General features: G+C 36.1%; 1 protein-coding gene across 1 annotated transcript in view; it reads right to left on the minus strand.

The window, feature by feature from the left end:
• Window positions 1-19,201, minus strand: part of LOC149941068 (uncharacterized) — a 43,683-nt gene extending 24,482 nt beyond the window's left edge. Inside the window, exon 1 of the mRNA XM_090177528.1 lies at window positions 18,581-19,201. The gene's annotated coding sequence lies outside the window, so the exon portion shown is untranslated. The remainder of the gene's footprint in view (window positions 1-18,580) is intronic.
• Window positions 19,202-19,814: the final 613 nt, after the last annotated feature.

Raw genomic sequence — 19,814 nt, forward strand, 5'->3', positions numbered from 1 at the left:
AAAAAGAAGTCGAAATGGTGGAAATCGAGTTTTTCGGAGAATTTCCAGACTTCTCGGCACCCATGACGTCAGAAAATGCGAAGCGTATCATTGGCTAATTGTCTGTAATACATTTCTTTACATCTGGGATTAAAAGCAGGTTGATTTAACACCCAGGAAAAGGTCCTACGCAGTAGTAATTGAAATACTCATACGCAAGCCTACGTAGTAGAAAAACGATATGAAACCGAAGGCTCCTTGTAAATTCTTATTAAAACGTCGGGTGGCGCGCGCAGCGTAGCGCGCGCGTTTTTTTTTTATTTCGATAATAAGCCTAATATTATGATTAAAAACCTCTGGTTGGAAAACTTCTACAAGTAAACAGGATCCCTCCACTTCAGTTCCTTCTATTTTAGGAATAAAACTACAGCTTTGATTTGCCCCAAATTGCTCGTGCTACGGAGGAGAAAATTCGCCGAAAATATCAGGATTTTGGGGAGCGAAAAAGGTCAGTTTCGGACTCAAAGTTAATACACTTAGGCTTGGAAATTTGTTTCGACAATGACATTTTTGGAAAGAGAACGTCAACCATAAGTAACGTAATTGCGTAAGTACGAAACTGAACGATTTCTATTAATGATACACTGTCAGTGGAAGTTTCGGAAGAGGAAATTCGTCACACCTTATTATCTTCGGTTGCAAGTTAGCGAGAAATACGATATGATGTTTATAATATTCAATTTTATGTTTCAATTCAATAATTTTTATCATTATTTTAGCAAAGGAAAAGTTATTTTTACTGTCGAAAGCGTTTCAATTTTTACGAAGTCTTCGCTGATTCTTGAAATAGGCGGTGGTTTGCGATTTCATATTTACCCAACACTATAATAACAGCCAGGGTTGGACATAAGGCAGTAGTCACGACATTTGACTACTAAAATAAATGCTCTGACTACTAAAATTAAACGAAATCTGGGGGCTCACTAGTCAATTTGACTAGTGGAAAATTTACCGGAATATTCATAAATAATGGCGAATATGGCGTATCATAAATTCATCATTCTTCAATCCCATTGTATTTAAAAAAAAATATGATCGGCCAAAGTCCTGTAACTCAAGCGATAATAAATTCCTATTTTAATTCTGACGGGTAAAGCAAAATTTTGGCTGTCTTTCTTGTTTTATACCCCCTTTTTATGTCATTGGCGTAAAACATTCCAATATTGTCCGCTCCATAATATGGCTTTAGATATTTCTGGCGCTAGTGAATTCTTGCTCAAATTGGTAGGTGTCTTCCGTAATTAAAGAATGCGTTGTGGTTATATTGCCTTTAAGCATATTTCGCAGTTGTTTCAAATACACTCATAAATGACAATATTTTACCGCCGTTTCTTTCGTTGGTGTTTAAACTCTTTATTGAAGTGACTTCAGGAAAAATGTTGATTCGTTTGTAGATTTTAACAAGTCCAGCGAAACAAGTGTTTTATATAGGAATATTTGTCATAGGTGTCGAAATAATTTCAAGAGCTGTTACAGATTACTATACTATCAACTATCCACTACATGGCGGTGATCGAAAGTTCGAAAATAATATCTATTTTTGCAAAATTTATTTGCTACGGAACGAAAATTTATTTAAACATTCCTTCGCTTTATTGAGCGAAGCTCTCATTGTCGTGACTTCCGGGAATGCGTTAGGAAAGGAGAGATCGAGGAAGGGTCAGTGGCGTAGCGAGGATATTTGGCGCCCGGGGCAAAACACCCACATTGGCGCAACCCTTTGGAAAACCACATTATTTGGTTTTATTTAAAAAAAAGAAAGTGTACTTTTCAAGTTTCAAGTAAAATAAGTTTAATATATAATCCAACAAATCCATTTTACATGTAATACTTTGCCATCCGGCATTATTTACCCACAAACTTTATCTAATTAACTTGATATAATTTACGCATTCTCAGTGCCGGACTTAGAGATCCTGGGCCCCTAGGCAGATAAGGAGTCTGGGCCCCTTTTTAGAAATATGGTAAATTTTGGTAATTGTAAAACAAAATCTTCAACGCAGTTCAACCTAGCAATTTGTCAAATTTTAATGAAGATTGATATTATAGGTTCATGCCTTCGTTAACGGTACTTAAGGTCACTGGAGGGTCCCTTCCAAGGATGGGCCCCTAGGCCTAGGCCTAGGTGTGCCTAGGCGGAAATACGGCCCCGCGCATTCTGCTGCTTTAATGGGTATACCACCACCGCCAGCTTTCTCTATACTAAAGGCTTACCACATGTAGCCTCTATTTCCCCGCTCATTAGAGTTTCCGGAATCGTACTTGCGAAATCGTCGTCGCTGTTGATATTAATCTCTAATTAACATAAAGATGACATTCTTACTAAACTTATAAATAACTACGTAATACACGATTAACGTTGCGTGCGAGCTCCGCTCAGGTTTTGTTCGAGAATGCCTGTTCCGGGTTTTGAGACGTCCTAGTTTAAATAGTAGAAAGATTAAGAAAACGCCTGTTATTTTAATTGGTTTATACGTGTTAACAATAGTAAAATGATATTTCAATTATCAATGTTTGTATGTCATGATTTCTTATAATTTATCGTCTCCAAAAGATACTTTAGCTTTCATTCTAACGCCGTTAGGGTTAGCTTTTACCGAAATAACCTTTTAAAATTAAAGGTTATTGCTAATTTTAATTTTAACCATAGGTATATCCCGCGAAGTACTGGGAAAATCAGTGGCGTAGCAAAAGGATTTGAGTTCGGGGGCACGCAATTGGGAAAAACTCACACAAAATCAACAATTTTGTGTGCAACTACACGTTTCAGAGGAGATCGTGCCCCTGGGGCCCACGGGCTATGACTCCGGGGAAAACCCACTCACCAGGTATTCCCTTCTCCTCCGGTCATTGTTTCCATTGGGGGGGGGAGGCAACATTCATTTGTAAAAGAACTTTAAATGGGCGAGTAATTTCTTCGGACTCTTGAATTTCTCGGAGCAGCGGCGGATGTCCGATAATGCGGTCTCTCTCTCCCCGTTCCAAATGACGGAATCAACATAAAGAGAAGAGAAACGGAAGGAGAATAACATCCCATTACGAGTGAATGGTATGAAAAGGCTTATTTTTATTCCATCTAAATCCAATCTCGATCTTCTGCTCTTTTTATTTAGCACGTCCTTTTTCTTTTCCCGCGCGTTGATCCCCGAACGTAAAAAGCGAGACGACAGAACGGCCTTATTAGTAGGCATTTAAGGGCGTTATTAGCCATTCGCCGTAATGTCAATGTCGAGCTGGGCGGAGCGGATTCTCGGGGCGCGATGAACCCAAAATGACTCGCCGATCTTTTATCGCCTCACCTATTTAACCCGACATCACCGACGAAGCGAGGAAGAAGGGTACAGTCTGCTTTAGTACAACCTTTGACGCGACTCGGAACGATTTGTTTAAGTAAAGCCTCGTCGCGGGTCGTACGAAACGTAATGAAAGTCGGTTCCTCGTTTTTAAATAAAAATATTTCTGCGTAAAAATGTTTTGGGAGACAACGCCCGCGGGTCGACGTTCCTTTAAGGGTTGACTATTTAACAACGGACTGCAAATGAAATGTCCTTTATTTTAATATCCGGGATGATATTGAACTTGTACGCTCGATATTAGGAGTCGTTATAGGTGTTGCCTGAATGCGAATGAACGCTATTTAGACTGTTTTGTCTTTCATTTATTTCATTGTTGATAAATTATCGTCACTGAGTTGTCGTACGAATTTTAATTAGTGCTCTCGCGAAATGAGACCGGCTACGAGGTTCAATTGGGGCCGGAGAGACATAAAACGCTATATTTGAAAACATTTCATAATTTGAATTTGGTTATTGGCGTACGCTATTCCAATATAAGGAAACACGGTTTGATTTCTAGAGGTCGGTAACGGTTAATCATTATCCATGATTAAATTGATTTTTTCGGGAAAAAATGTAAACAAAGAAATTTACCAATTAATATTTCGGAAAATGATTAAAAAATATGTATTATTCGTAAAATTTTAGCTTTTTATCGAAAAAAACGTGGTTTTTCCGATTAATTTTACAAATTTATCAAAAAATTAATCGGATAATACAGAAATATAAATTACTTGATCAAAACGTTTTACGAATAATTTTGAGAGCTTTATCTATTGAATAAAAATTAACCATCCCCAACCTCTATTGATTTCGATAATTATTTTATTGATTTTTAAAAGTTACCACCGCTTTTATCTGTATAATTAATTGATTGATTGTTTATTGGTAAGGTAAACTGAATTTAAATTGATTTGAAATAAATTTTATTACTACCCACAATTTCGTTTACTTTGAATTTTTAATTTTTTTTACATACATTGAAATGTATTATTTTATTAAATATTTAAATAAATAATTTTTCTAATCTTTCCATTTGAATCGTAAATAATTAGAAACGGATTTTCGGGGCGGTATCAAACATCTTCGTTTTGTTTAGTGGGTTTTTAATAATTTAAATCGCGTTATTTCGATGTTCGGCCCGATGTAAATACGATAATAATTAGTAGGGAAACCGCTAATGGCGACTTTGCGTTTTGTAATGGCAGATTAATCTCCAGTCTCTTGGCGGTGGGACTCCGTTGTTATTGTCGCGGTGGAAAACGTGAGACGTTCCTTCTCAAATGATTCTGAATGATGGCCTGGATGAATCACTTTTATATCGTACGCTAAATATCTCTGTTTTTACAATTAGAGTCCGCTTCTCCGTGGCGAACGGAGCTCAATTTTTTACTATCCCCATTAGCTCTTATGTCATTACCTCTCCGAGGGGACTTTGTACCCTAGGAGGGGTTATACAACCACCGTGTCTGTCTGTCTGTGGGTCTGTCTGTCAGGCTTGCGAACGCGTTCGCATTTTCGGGGCAAAGGGTAATCACTGCGTACGCAGTTTCTTAGAATCAGGGAAAAGGTTTTTCCAAACGCGCCCTCTTTTTGTCATAGGGTGTAGTATAATTTTTTAATCGGCTGGGATTCGAACCCGAGCCCTCTTGCACGATAGGTGAGCGTTCTACCGCAGAACCACGGATACAGTAACGCTTCACTGAAAATTAAAAACTCTTCCGAGGAGAGGTATATTTTGGCTTGCCAACTTGTTTTTTCATCGCGTCTATTTTGACAGATCATATTATAGCCACTCCATCATCGATAACCCGGCAATTCCAGCAGGCAAAAGCATCTGAGCTTTTCCTTTACTTTAGATGACACGCAAATAACTAATTCGTTGGCACCGTAAAACTTCCTACGTTTAGAGTCTAAAAATACTACCAATTTTAAGCCCAGTTCGCACTACGATATTTTTGTCCAACAATTTTGCACCTCCCCCCAGTGGCGTTGAAACGTTTGATAATTAGAGGGGGTTGTCCGGGGGGGGGGGGAAGACCACTGGCGATAAAAAAATTAAACCCAAAAACAACCAGATTTAGTATTTTTTGCACTTGGAAATTTTATAGATATATTTAAAGTGATAATAAACATAAAAATAGAAGATATTTTAGTAAGTTTCAAGTTTATTTTGATACAAAACCCATATTTCATAAGAAAATCAATATTTTCTTTATTAGGCCCTTTCTACCTTTATTTCATAAATTTAAATATTTAGCCCGACCATTAAGTTGGGGAGGGGGTAATTACATTAGTGGCCTCCCGCCCTGGTTCCTACGCCGGGGCCTCCCACAAATGATGTGTTTCGTTAATCCCGTAATTTAAGTGTCACAGTGGCCAAAATTGGCCCATTTGGTTTTTCACACTACGCAATTAGTTCGGGGAAGTTTAGACGAGTTCCAACAACGTCTGACTTTCGCTTTATAGAGTAAAGCAGCTGCCAACCTAAGTGCCTACCGATTAAACTTGACGTTATATGTCGTAGCGCGGTTTAATTAAATTTTTTAATTGCGCCCAGAATGATCCTAGCGTCCATTTTCTAAACGTTTATAGTTTTCGAGGTTTGAAATCCGTCAATCTCGTCATTGTAGGGCTATTACGAAGGAAGAAATTTGAAATATACGTTTTAGTGAGTGAAGAAATATAGTTGGTGTCAAATGTAGTTGACAGGTACCATATTTTATTTTCTAGAACACCTAGTGTATATTAACACCTAGTGTATATTTCTAATATATGTAGGTCATACGGGGTAGTTTTAGGCATATATATGACAACTCAATGTCATTTAGGTAACTGCCGAACTGATTGTGATATTTTGATTATTTATGCTTTTTAAAAAAATAGATAGGCGAAATTTTTTATTTCCAACTACTTTAATGTATCAGATAGAGGCAGTATAGTGGATAGGAATTGTTTAAAGGTATTTCATATCAAGATTAAATTTTGACGTCAAGATACGAAATTTAACCTTAAATTTATGATTTTCTTACAGTAATTTCATTAAAGGGAATATAACCTGCAAAGCAATCTTTAAGGAAGACCCCTTCAACTTTTCAAATTTCCCTGTACAGTAGCGCCAAACATTTTTAAAGTCAAAGGCAAGAGCGGCTAGATCTGCAAACGTTGGTGTTCCACACCAAATACCTGATGTTATATTCCCTGTGTTTGCTATTTTTAAAATTTGTTTGGTGCGTGTAAATTTAATTTTTTTTTATCCTGCTCCATCAAATCTGTGGCATTTTGTAAATTGCAAGTAGGCTATAGCCTACTCTTGGAGCTTCTACCGCGAGCGCTAGTGACGAATTTATTCAAAATGAGTGGGTTTTTACAGAATCGTCTGAGGTGATACTATCAGCGTTTCAACAGAATCAACGCAAAATAAGAGGAAGGAAAAGTGATCGTGTAAAACTAGTTCCAATTGGCAAACCTCCGCGTATAGTTAGGGGGAAAATACGCGTTTAAAAAATACATGCCTACACATTTACTTTAAACGTACGTCAACCAGTTTTCAACGTAGTTCTAACCCGCTATGTTGGGAAAAATAAAAGAAAAAAAATTGCACCTGACCAAAAGAAAAGAGAACTGTAGATCCAACGGGCCAGCTGTAGAATTATATTTAGAAAAAGTTGGTTAGTATGATAAAATGCAGGATGCAGGTCCCCCTTTTTGGGGGAAAAATCGGAGGCGTTCAGCCTTCGCCAAATCGTAATATCAACCTATCAAACAAAAAACATCGCGATAGTTTATGGTTGGTCCGTAAGCTTCAAGAAGAATTTGAAATTTTCAAGGTAAACGGCTATAATAGGCTTTTGTATTCCCCCGTTCTGGAGCTCGCTCTCTCTCTCTCTCTCTCTCTCTCTCTCTCTCTCTCTCTCTCTCTCTCTCTCTCTCTCTCTCTCTCTCTCTCTAATTCGATATTCCTTTTTTTCGCATCTCTTCAAAAATATATCCTGAGAAAACAGGAGTCCTTTACTGGCGCAGTGTCGTGTTTGCTACTGGGCCAAGGACAACGACGACCGTCCACTTTTCCCATCTAATTTTAGTTTGCCATTGTTGTTATATAAGTTCTTTTTTATTTATACGCTGTTTTTTCTTTATTTCGGGCGGACGTACGGGATTGGTTGAATTTTTATGATACCCCCGCCCCCCTATATCCCTCCTTTTCATCCTCCGAAGTTGTGCCATGGTACCGGAGCGATTAAATCCCTCGCGAGGGGGTCGACTTAAACATTTGGAAACTAACATCACGCATCGTGTTAATGTTTTCCAGAAAAAGGGTTATACTTCATTCCGATACTAACATGGTTTTTCCTATCAAAAATGTATAGTGCTCGGCATTCGATTAATTTGTATCCATGAATAAAATAATATTTATTTAAATAACCAATAGTTGAATAAAAATTGTAAAGTGTTTAAATAATCGAAAGTGAATAAGCCTATTATTTAAATAAAACAAGCAGTTATTTAAATAAAACAAACAATTATTTAAATAAATACCACTTTTATTCAAATAAATGCTTGGTTGCGTAAAAAACATAATTAAATAAGTTAAAATTATATTCTTTTTACCAACGTTTTTAAAATAAATCTGAAAATTTGTGGATAATTAATAAGCAATTCCGAGCACTAAAAATGTATTTATTTAGTTAAATTACGCGAATAGGTAGAATGGTTTATAATGAAAAAGGATAAAAAATCTAAACCCTAAACATATTTTAAGAAATTAAAGTAGGTGGTTTTTATTAACTTTAACTTAATGTATTTATTTCGTTCGGAAAACGTCAATTTTAGGGAACTTATTAGATAGCGGTCCGATTTGATTGTCGCGGAGAAGCATACGGGTAGAGTGTGAAGCGGATTGCGGGAGACACGCTGAAAATCGTCTCAATCTAAGTATAAATACACACATTATCGCTACTATAAAATGAAATTTCCACTTTACAAGATTGTATTTTCCTTAGCAATCCAAGTAGTTGTTTATCTGTAAATTGAGTTGCATCACGGAAAGAGTGTTATAATATTTTCGTGACTTTAACGTGGTAGATTTGGAAAAAAAAACGGATTTAATTGGAGGAACGCTGCCGTGAAAAAGCAGACGCCCACAAACAAAGATACTTAATGCGGTTATTTTACATTTACCAACATCGTGTCATTACGAGTAATAACAAACGTTTACATTTTATAGATGAGGCTTCTATCGGAATAAAATATTTATCTATCGCCAAACTGATGTAAACTATTTGTGACAAATAGTGTATCCGTTTTCCATTTTATAAATCCGTAATATTAATTCGCGTGGAAGAGATCTAAAGAGTTAGTAGGTCAATCCTTGAAAGACAGCTTCGACCCGAACACCAATGTAGCGCCACTATACAGGCGCTATAGTAGGATTGTTTAGTTCGGGCTTCACCGAAATTAGGTCAACCTTTACTTATCATAAAAAAATGAAACGCATTTTAGTATAAATAATAAACTACGAATATTAATCATTTAAAATTAATTATTTAGAAATACCAGAAATGGTTTAATAACGATTTAAGTAAATCAACGCGAAAAAGATAATCAGTAAAAAATATATAATACGTTACTATAATATATAACTCGTTTTCTAAATAATTCCATAACCCAAATTTTGGATTATAAAATATTCTGATGGGAAATTCTTAAATAATGAAAGTAGCGAGATCATTAAGAGGACGTCCTTCCGTTTGTCTTTTATTTTGTTCGACTCCATTACCGGGATAATAATAATATCCTCGAAATGAGATTGCGCAATTGAAGCGAGTTGTTTTTTATTCCCCCGAATTGGGGTAAGATTGCCAGCGTGCTTCAAACTTCAATTATATGCCTTTCGGGACTCCCTTCCCGCTGCGAAGACGTTTTTCACTTTCGTTTTTCACAAGAGGAAAGTTTCCAATAAAAAGAAACCGAAAAAAATGACCCACTTTCAACGCTTGTGTCCCTTTTTAGGTTAAAAAGATATTATATTCGTCGACTTGAGAAAGTAAAAGTATAAGAAAAAAATCTTCCCCCTTTTTTGTAGACCAGTCTTGGGTTACCAGACAACACGACGGAAAACGGGGGTTTCAAAGTCTATACGATAAAGTGAAAGTGTCCACGTAATCTCTTTCTTAAAAAAAAATTCGTTACCCGTAAGGATTGTCTTTATAGATATGTACGCGTGGTTTACGTTTTTCCTTATTGAGTACCAAAAAAAAGAGTAAATTTAATATTTAAATCTTATTACAGCGGGCGTGTTTTCCCTTTTTGTAGGATCTTTATTGAAAAGTGGGGGGGAAAAATGTGTTATAAAACTAGCGTTTGTTGAAAACTTACAGGAAGCGTTTTCGTTTTCGGAAATTAAATCTACGACGGTAGTGTCTAGCTCGGTAATTATCGAGTGAACTAAGGTGAACGCATTGAAGCGTTTTATGAATTCGAGCCTTTCATATTAGTTTAACGTTGACGTATTTATAAGTTTCCGCCGCGTGAAAATTAGTTTCGTTCAGGATGTTAGGCTTCCATAGTTTTAGAAAATATTGATTTTGAAATTTCTATACCCTATTAAATTTTTAAATAAATTACATTTATTAATAAGTACTATATATATTTTTTTAAATTACGTTTCGATTTGGAGGAAAAACAATAAAAAATCTCTAAATGATTTCTACATGACGTCCTAAATCGGAATTTACTTAACCTAAATACTTCAGAAAAGATTGCGTTCCAAAAATACTACTTTTTCGAATATTGCGCGTACCACTTATAAATAATCGTAATTATTAGTAAATATTGGTTTATATTATATAATAATTTGTGAAATCAAAAGAATCATCGAAACAAGGAATATATCAACTTTACAAGTTCTTAAACTTTATTTTAATTACTCTACAAGTCTGTTCTAAATCTTAAAGTTTTTAACTGCTTAAATGGAATATAACCTCGAGTCGTTTTTTATGTTTTTTATGCTTTTTTATGTAAGCAATTTTGGCGGGAAGTCACTAAACAGCGCCAAAAATATCTAAAGTCATAGGAGGGAGCGGGAAATGGTCAAAGTTTGGTGTTCCCCACCTAAAACCTGAGGTTATATTCCCTTTAATTGTAGGTTGAAATTTTAAATACTGCAAATAATTCATGGAAATATATTAAATACCATTATCTAACATTTTTTACCACTTTTCCCATTTTATATCACTTTTCCCATTTTATACCATAACGTTATTTACCATTATTTACCACCTGTTCAATACCACTTCGGAACACCGTAAAGATGACAGTCTTGTAAAATTGGAAGATATAACTATAAAAAAATACGCGTTAACCTATAGATTAGTTAATTTCTAACCGTAGAATCTTACCTATTTTTATACTATCCAAACTTTGATCAAAATACGCGATATCGGAAACAAAAAAGCGTGATAATTTTGACAACCCCCCTCCCCAAAAAATAATGAACGTTTTAGCAACGTCAACTTGTGGGTCGAAAACGGAATATAACGTTGTTATACATAAAAAAAAAACTGAACAAAACGCGATGAAATAAGTAAAATATAGGTCAGATCTCGAACGATACGAACCCTCTTTTTTAACAACTATCCATTTGGAGAGAGAAAAAATGTAAAAAAGGCGGGTTTATAATTTTTGCATCGACTTTTCTCTTGGCTGGAAGGCGCTAAATAGCAGATATTCGCGCGAGGGAGATGGGTCGGCCAGATAACGCGTGTGCCGCGATCCGGAAGTGCATCGTGCAACCCCCCCCCCGTGCATCTCCCCCCTTTGCCATTCTTTTCTTTATATTCCATCGGGGGGGGGGGGGGGATTTTTAAAACAAGAGAAATTTTGGCGGTGACTCCTCCCACATTTATCTTTCTTTCAGGTTTCTTGTGAACCCCTTTTTATATTTGGCCATATAGATATAATAATGGCTTATTATTATACCAACTCTCACTGCTGATCCTGATTTTCTTTCGGATTAGCTTAGCGAGGAAATTGAGAGGTTAAGCTGCTACGCGTACGGAACGGTTAAACGCGTACCGCGCGGAGAGGGTTGTTTGCGCCAAAAAATGGAGGTTGAACAGTTATTCGTTGTTATTATTATTTTTCGCTTTGATGGATTGTATTTATTTTATTTCTGGTTGACCTTTTTGGGGTCATTTTTCTGTTTGGCGTACCTTAGGTGTGACCAAATTCTTTCAAACAGTTTTAAAACCTTGGAAAAACCTGTTCTCGCATTGAGGATTAGATACAATTGCGACTTATTTTTTTGGGTTGACCAACATTGGTTCGTTTATTAGAGTTGACCAATATTTGAGGGTTGATAAATTTTAATTTAATTCGACATGCCTAGAATTGACTACACCTGTTCCTTTTATTCGTGGTCTATATAACTAAGATGTAGTTGAATCTGCCATAATGAAAACTACGACAGCCAATTAGAGTTTAAACCAAAACTTGGCAAGATACGCGATAACAAATTTCAAGCGTTTCATACGTCTTGTTCACAAATATTTGGAAAGTTTCAAAGCCTTCCTTGTAAAACTACGACAGTTAACGAGTTACGCAGATTTGAAATCGGTAATTCTTACTCGCATAAATTATTATCCATGATTATTAATTTTTTGAAAATTACTACATTACGCGGATCATCGTTTTTGGTATAAAAGCTAGGCCAAATTGGTGTTATATCTGAATAAATGTAACTTACGTATCAAATGTCGTATCCAGAATTGTCCACCTTCGCATTTTATAAGTCATTTACGGGTATTTGCTACGACAAGCGTTGAATATTCTCCGCGACATTTAAACAGGCATATTGTAATTCGATTTATATTTTTTTGAGAATTCGCGTTGAACGAACGCCGCGAGCGGAAACGGTACGGTTACCAACGAGTGTGGTAGTGAAAAATGTGTTCAATGTTGTTGACGATCTATGTTGTCACTACGTCAGGGAAAATCCACGCGCGGCGTATTCGTGTTTAGCATCTGTCATTTAGAGAACAATTGGAAATACTTGGACGTACGAAGATCGACGTTTAACGGGATATTTAATGTTCCAATTGTTAGTGTTTTCTATTTGGTACTTCGTTTTCTTCGTTTGTCGTGATTTAGGAAATGAATTAAGTTATAATAAAAGAGTAGTGGCCCATTAAAAAAATAATAACAATCAGGTAGGCTAATACCCAAGGCACCACCTTAAGCCTAAGTCATTCGAAAAATTTCAATGACTATACTCCTGGTAATAATTTTCGGTGGGATTTTAAGAAATATACAATCTTCCAAAGGTTTTCGCTAACTTTTAAAATTCCGGGCCCGTTTCGTAGTAGGCGAAAAAACAGTACCGTCGCTAAGGGTAGAACGAGGGGTCCGACACCTTGATTTTTTTTTGTACACCTGAGTTTGAACTCACAAGAGTTCAAAGTGAGTTTTTCGAGTTCGAATGGAGTTCACGGAGTTTTCAAGAGTTCGTAAGCAGTGGCGGACTGGCCATAGAGTGAACCTGCCCGATGGCAAGAGTTCGTAAGCAGTGGCGGACTGGCCATAGAGTGAACCTGCCCGATGGCAGGTGGGCCCCACAGACCGTTCATGATGTGGGACCCTCAAACATGATAGAGATAGTCGTTAAAGCTGGGGCCCTTTGTCTTCTGGCAGCCCAAAATATTAGACTCAGTCCGCCACTGTTCGTAAGAGTTTGGAAGAGTTCGGAAAGAGTTTCAGAGTTTGGAAAGAGTTTCAGAATACGGAGAGAGTTTCAAACAGCTTGCCATTTTTGGCGTTTTAAGTAAAACTTTGCCCTCGACTTTGCCCCCGGTTCTCCGGCAGCAACAGCCGAGGCAACAGTGCATTTTTGTAAGCTTCAATTCACGAGTTTTTGAGAACTTGTTGGAGTTCGACAAGAGTTTGTGAGAGTTCCACGAGAGTTTGTGAGAGTTCGGAGTTTGTGAGAGTTCGACGAGAGTTTAAAGTGTTAGTGAGAGTTTATGGGAGTTGGATTGAGAGTTTATGAGAGTTTCATGGGAGTTTTGTGTTAGTTTGGGGAGTTTCAGAGAGTTCAACTTGAGTTTTGAAGAGTTCGAAGAGATTGGGTAAATTTTGAGAGTACAAGTGAGTTTTGAAGAGTTCGAAGAGATTGGGTAAATTTTGAGAGTACAAGTGAGTTTTGAAGAGTTCGAAGAGATTGGGTAAATTTTGAGAGTACAAGTGAGTTTTGAAGAGTTCGAAGAGATTGGGTAAATTTTGAGAGTACAAGTGAGTTTTGAAGAGTTCGAAGAGATTGGGTAAATTTTGAGAGTCCAAGTGAGTTCAACAAAGAGTTGAGCTGAGTTTTAGTCGCCGCGTACACCTGAGTTCGTAGGTGTCGGACCCCTCGGGGTAGACTTAGGTATGCTATAGCCCACATTTTCATACGTACAGCGAAACAAATTAAAATAAATACTCAACGAAAGTACCGTACGAAAATCAAAATGTTAAGGTTAATCATGGCAAAAAGTAGGCTTAATATGAAAAACAATTAAGATAATGAAATTTGTAATCTACCTTTAAAACATTCCGGAGAAAAAAAAGACCAAATATCCTTGATAGAAATGTTAAAAAAATTATATATAGATCAGTTAATTATACAGTCTAGGGCTTTCGTTGTAAGTTTAGCTCGCGTGATCTAAATTCTACTCCTAAGTGGGACTGTAAATCGCGAGTAACTATTTGACCACCAGGAAATATTCCTAAAAACATTTAGGCCTAATTTAAAATTTTCTTCGCTTTACTTTAAGAGAGTCCTTAATCCGGGGGGGGGGGGGGGGCGGTTTAACGCCAAATTAAATTGGCTTCTGATCTGGCCCAGTACGTAACAAACCTCAATCGTTCTGCCAGATTTAAAACGTTTTTTTTTATTTCGTTTCGATTAGATACAGAAGCAAAGCTGCGAGGAGGTAGGGGTGGGGTGGGGGGAGACCCGGAAGCTCGACCCGAGTAGTTGTAATAAGAACGACAGAAATCCAAACAGAACTAGATTATCACCGAAGAGAGAGAAAAAAAATCGGTATAATCATTCTTGCGTAATTGTCTCTATCCCCTTTTGGCAAATTGCATACCCCCCGCATACTACCTTTCTTTCAATCCTATAGTTTGATTATAGACATCGTCGACTAGAAAACCTTGATTGTATTACTGATCATATTCCTATTCAAATTAATCGTGTCTTGTAATTACGATTTATTTTCTGCGAGTACCAAAAAAAAACTGAAATAAAAATTGTCTATTTCGTGGACACTTTAATTTACATCAAGGTCTTAATCTCTCGACAAATGGACAAATATTTCCTTTAGTATTGAAACACGCTTGATTTGAATAGATTTCTAAGCCGTAATATTAATAATCTTTTTACAATCAGGCTATCTCGTATACCTGTACTTCGATACTTTTGCCGAAATATTTGGCCCTCTTTTCTTATCCACCCCGAAAAAAAAAATAGGAAAAAGTGGGTCATCTCTCGTTCTGCTCGATAGAAAGAGAAAGGAGGTCCTAAAATGGAGAATGATGGGGCGGAAGGAACCACGTAAACCGGCGAGGGGGCTCGCGAATTTTGGTTAAACGGGGGGGGGGGGGGGGATCTTGGTGGAAGGAGGATAAATTGGGGGATTTCCGACCACCTTCTTTTATACCTTTTTTAATCGAAGGTTAGTGAGCGGTTTTTGGAAAGGTAAATGGATAGGTAAAGTTTGCAACTTTTCAAAGTTTGATAGAGCTGTCGGTTGACTTTCGGCTTATTTTTATTTTTACTTTCGCTCGTACCGTGTCGTTTCTTTGAAAATTTTGAAGTGACTTTCCAATATACTTATTGGACAATAGAGAAGTTTTGCGAAATTTGGGGCTCTGTGCTCTGGGGATTAAAATTTAATTAATATCCCCGTTAAATTTACGAGCATTCTGTCAGATATGGTTTTGAGATCACGGTTGATACGTTATTATTTTTTGAAGGACAAAAAGTTTTTATTATAATTTAACTGATGCACTTACGTTGTAATTGAGTTCTCTCGTTTGTCTCTGAAAATGAGTGATTTTTACGAAACTTTCGAAATAAAAAAACTTTTGGGGGGAATTTTGAAGGAGGGATTTTGATCAATTGGTTTCCTTCTGGGAAAACTGTGATTTATTCCGGTTGTTATTATTGTTTGTTAATTTAAAATAACACGCGCGAATTACATTCGCAGATTGTTTGCCATAATAAAAATAATAATATTCATAACCCGAATTTTGGCTAAGGTAAAATTTATTTAGAGACTTGTCATCAACGCGGTGTTAATAATATGCGGTTCAATATTAAAGTAATTCCAGTTCTCAAGGTTGAATGTTAAAATTTCTGAATTTTTTTTATCTCCCTTAGTTTTAAGGGAAGAAGGCATATTTTAATTAATCGCCACTTAATTTTCATTCCAAATCGTTAGGGTTAAACGCTTTCGACAATTTTTAGAGGTTTTAAAAGCGATTGGTGGTGTTTACGGCAATTGCAATTTGAAACACTGCGCAACTGGTGACTGCGGCTTTCGGTGGTTGGATCAATTGAATAATTTTATTTTCATCAAATATTAATTCGATTTCTAACCTTTAAAATAAATTGTAAATTCAAATTAAATATAATATTTAAAAATATTAATCGTAAGTTAATTGTATGAAATCACTTTTTACAATAGGGAGCTAACAGTTCTACGTCACACGACTTCAACCAGGCTAAAACAATTCTACCCAACATGGCGGACACAGCCAAAGCTATTTGAAATAATTTTATATAGGCTTGCCGAAATAATTTCGGATTTAAATTGGCCGACTTTTCCTTGGACCCTTTTAAGGGCAATATTGGACAATTTTAAGCCTCGTATCAGAATTTAATGAATTTCTTAAACTTAAATTTTAGTGTAAAGGCGACTTTAAAAATAACCAGAATGTTTTCAGGAGCTAAATAATAATAATAACAGAATATATAACAGAACTACAGTAAAATTTATAAATTTTTTAAAGATAAATTTAAATTCCCTGCCTTCTTACAAATTTTAAAAATTCCCGGACCTTTCCCTGATCTGTGACAGCCCTTTTATATTATTTCCACTAATTTTCAACTTTTACCAAATCATAAAGTCGAATTATTTAGAGTGGCTTTTTAAAAATGCATTATACCCCTGAATGGGCGCTTTTCACGCGAGACTCGATACACTTCTACAGTTGTTTTGACCTATTTTTAATTATACGTTCCCAAATAATTTAGTTCGCGTTTTCTTTTATACGTGAACGGTCGTAAATGTACACGTATATAAAGTCGTAAACAAACCCCGCTTTTGCTTAAAAAATCGAGAATTTTTGAAATACAATGGATCTCTATTAAAGCGAAGTTGGAAATTAAAATAGCTCGGTGACAAACAGGGCGCGTGTATTCTCTGCTGGAGCTTGATTCGAGTCAACGCGTCGTGGCAGTGGGCACCTGTTATGCTAATGGCGCTTCGAGTGCTTTTACGTACACTCTTAGCGCAACGCTATATTTAGACAAATCTACACTCCTATCTTGGTTGGCGTTTTTCAAATTCGTACTGAGTCGACACCCAAAACTCGCGCTCTGGCAAATCGACGCGTATTTTTTTACACTCTAGTATATAAATACGCGAAATGCAGATACGGGACTGGCTAATAATCGCTAGGGAAAGAACGGACACTCCCGCATGGTGGCGGAAAGCCACCGTATAATTATTTGCAGAAGTAAAATTTTAGAAAAACTTTTCTTTAAAGTTTAGTTTAGGAAGAAGTTTAAAAAAAAATGCCCAACCCACTATCTATTTATAAATATTTCGTTTTTTTTTCATTTACTTTTGCAGAAGAAAGTTTTTAGTGAATAAAAAGCGAAGGTTAGCTGGTGTTTAGGTTGAAGGAAATGGGAATATCTTCCCACCGTTTATAGCGCTATCAGATAATTTTAGAGTAATTTTCTTTAAAAAAAGAATAATAAAGAATCCGATGGAGCGTGAATTAATTTAACAGGAATTTTTCAATCTCGGAGTAGAAATTCAATTTCGATATAGTTCGGAACTAACACCCCTTTTTTGAGTTGTCGAACTCTATTATATTCCATTGTCAATTGAAAAGATAAAAAAAAAACTTGACAAATTTCTTTATATTCCTGTTTTATACTTATAACAGCTGCGGGTATCCAAACAAAGGTTGGATTGTATTAGGTTTTTTTTCTGATTAGGGTAGATGATTCTTAATATTGAATCTTATTATTTTAGAAAGTATTTTGAAAAATGGCCTTGGTATCAAAGTGTGTATTTTTTAATACATTCTTTGGGAAATTATTTTATAACTTGGAATTATAGGAATACCAGCAGACGAACAACGTAATAGCATACATAAAGGTATTCAGTTTTTTTTTCTTAAAAAATAGATTTTTTTTTCAACCAAGGTTATTCGGTTTTTTATTTCCGATAATAATCTTCCATTAGGTCTATTTATATCGTTTCAAACAAAGTGGTTTCATTAATCGTTTTTTTAAATTCTAGATTCCAGACATGTTACTGCATACATTTTTATATATAAATTTTTTATCTACAAGCGAGTAGAATATTGTTAACGAAACCAAATTAATAATGAGACCGTAAAAAAACTTTTTAAATTTACAATTTAATTTATTTTTTTACACGTAATTATTCCTAAAAAAGGAGGGATATTATCGAGGGGTCGGACATTTACCAAAATGCCGTACAATTTGTCAACAATCGCAAAATCTTTTAACTCTCTCTCTATGGTAAATTAACATTGAAATCCCAAAATCACTTCAAAAAGTACTGATAAAATCGCTCAAACCTCTACGATATCCGGAAATCCCGTACAAAATAATGGCAAGTGTCCGACCCCTCGGATATTATGAATTTAAAACGTTTTCTTAATAAATTTTATAATATTTATGAAAGTTATATCGTGCCATAAGTGCAGAGCGTCGAAATTTATAACTGTTATATTTTAAATGTTAATAAATATTAATATGTATTTAAGTTTTCAGGCAGTTACCATAAGTTTTAATTAAATTCAAAGGGTTCGTAATGTTAGTGACAGTTTCCAAAAAATTAAATTTTGGTCAAACCACAACAATAATTAGACGTCGCAACAAAAATAGAAAACATTTTTACCTTGATCATAGCCCGTCATGTCAGTTGTCAGCTGTTATGAAAGTTGGCAATTTTTTGCCGACGAGGAAGTGGCATCTGCACGTGAGAGCCGACAGTATCAATAATATCCACACGAATAAAATCCACGGAAGAAAACAATTTCGTTTTAATAGAAAATTATAATTATTTTTATAAAACTCTATCAAAAATAGAAAAATACGCCACTCGTCTTCGACGCAAATGTAGAATATAGCCACGAAGAAATCCAAAAAAGTGATCAAAAACGCGTAGCGACGCACTTTTCTATCAATTCTTGAAAAACCCGCGCTAAAAACGTTGGCTGATGTCACACTCGCGTTTCCCTAGCAATTCTTTTTCCAACCGATTGTATAAACTAATTACATAGAAAAATACGCGAAAATTTTAATAAGTACTAAAATAAAAAATATAGTTTTGAGCCAGTATAATAGAAAAGCGATATAAAAGGTTTAAAAAATGGGTAATAAGAGAACTAAGGGTGAATGGTGGGGGGAGCTGGCGTTTGGCGTGAAAGTGCCAGGTGGTTTGCCAGTCCCAAATACTCCGGTCGCTTCCGCTACAGTTAAGCCCGCAACAGCCGCCAGCGGCGCGACGGAGCAAGAAGCCAGGCGTTCTCGTTTTCTCGCCGCGAGGAGGCGGGCACGACCGACCGTGGAAGTTCTCTCTTCCTCTCTCATCTTGACGTGACGTACCTTGGTCAGGTGGTAGACTCCTTCCAATCGCGGCCCCCCGGGACGCCTGCCGGATAACTAGGTCAACCGAACTCCCAGGCTTTCTCCTCTCCGGAGAATATTTCCGACCCCGGGTGAAAATATATTATTATAAACCAAAATGCCAGACCAAAATTTATATTATAAACTTAGCGACTATTACGAGTACCGGTAAAAGAAAAAGTTATTTAAAAAAATAAACGTTACTTATATTCTAAGTAACGCGGGGGGGGAGCTGTTATACGGGCTTGCAGTATTGAGGGGGGAGATGGTACCCTTACTAACTTATCCCCGATTTCAGAATTTAGTATTAAAAGGGGGACGTGGTTTTTGTACTCGAGCGAAGAGAAAACATAATTCCTCATCCTAAAAAAAAAAGTTTTTCTCTTCTAGAAAGTATTATTTCTAGGTCGATGAGAAAACGCGTTTATTTAGTTTGATAGAGACGGCTTAATTTTCTCTTTTACGAGTATATAATGAGAAATACATCGTAAAATCCAGTATAA

Source organism: Leiobunum rupestre, chromosome 6 (genome assembly GCF_980474605.1).
Source record: "Leiobunum rupestre chromosome 6, qqLeiRupe1.1.hap1, whole genome shotgun sequence".
NCBI classification, from domain to species: domain Eukaryota; kingdom Metazoa; phylum Arthropoda; class Arachnida; order Opiliones; family Sclerosomatidae; genus Leiobunum; species Leiobunum rupestre.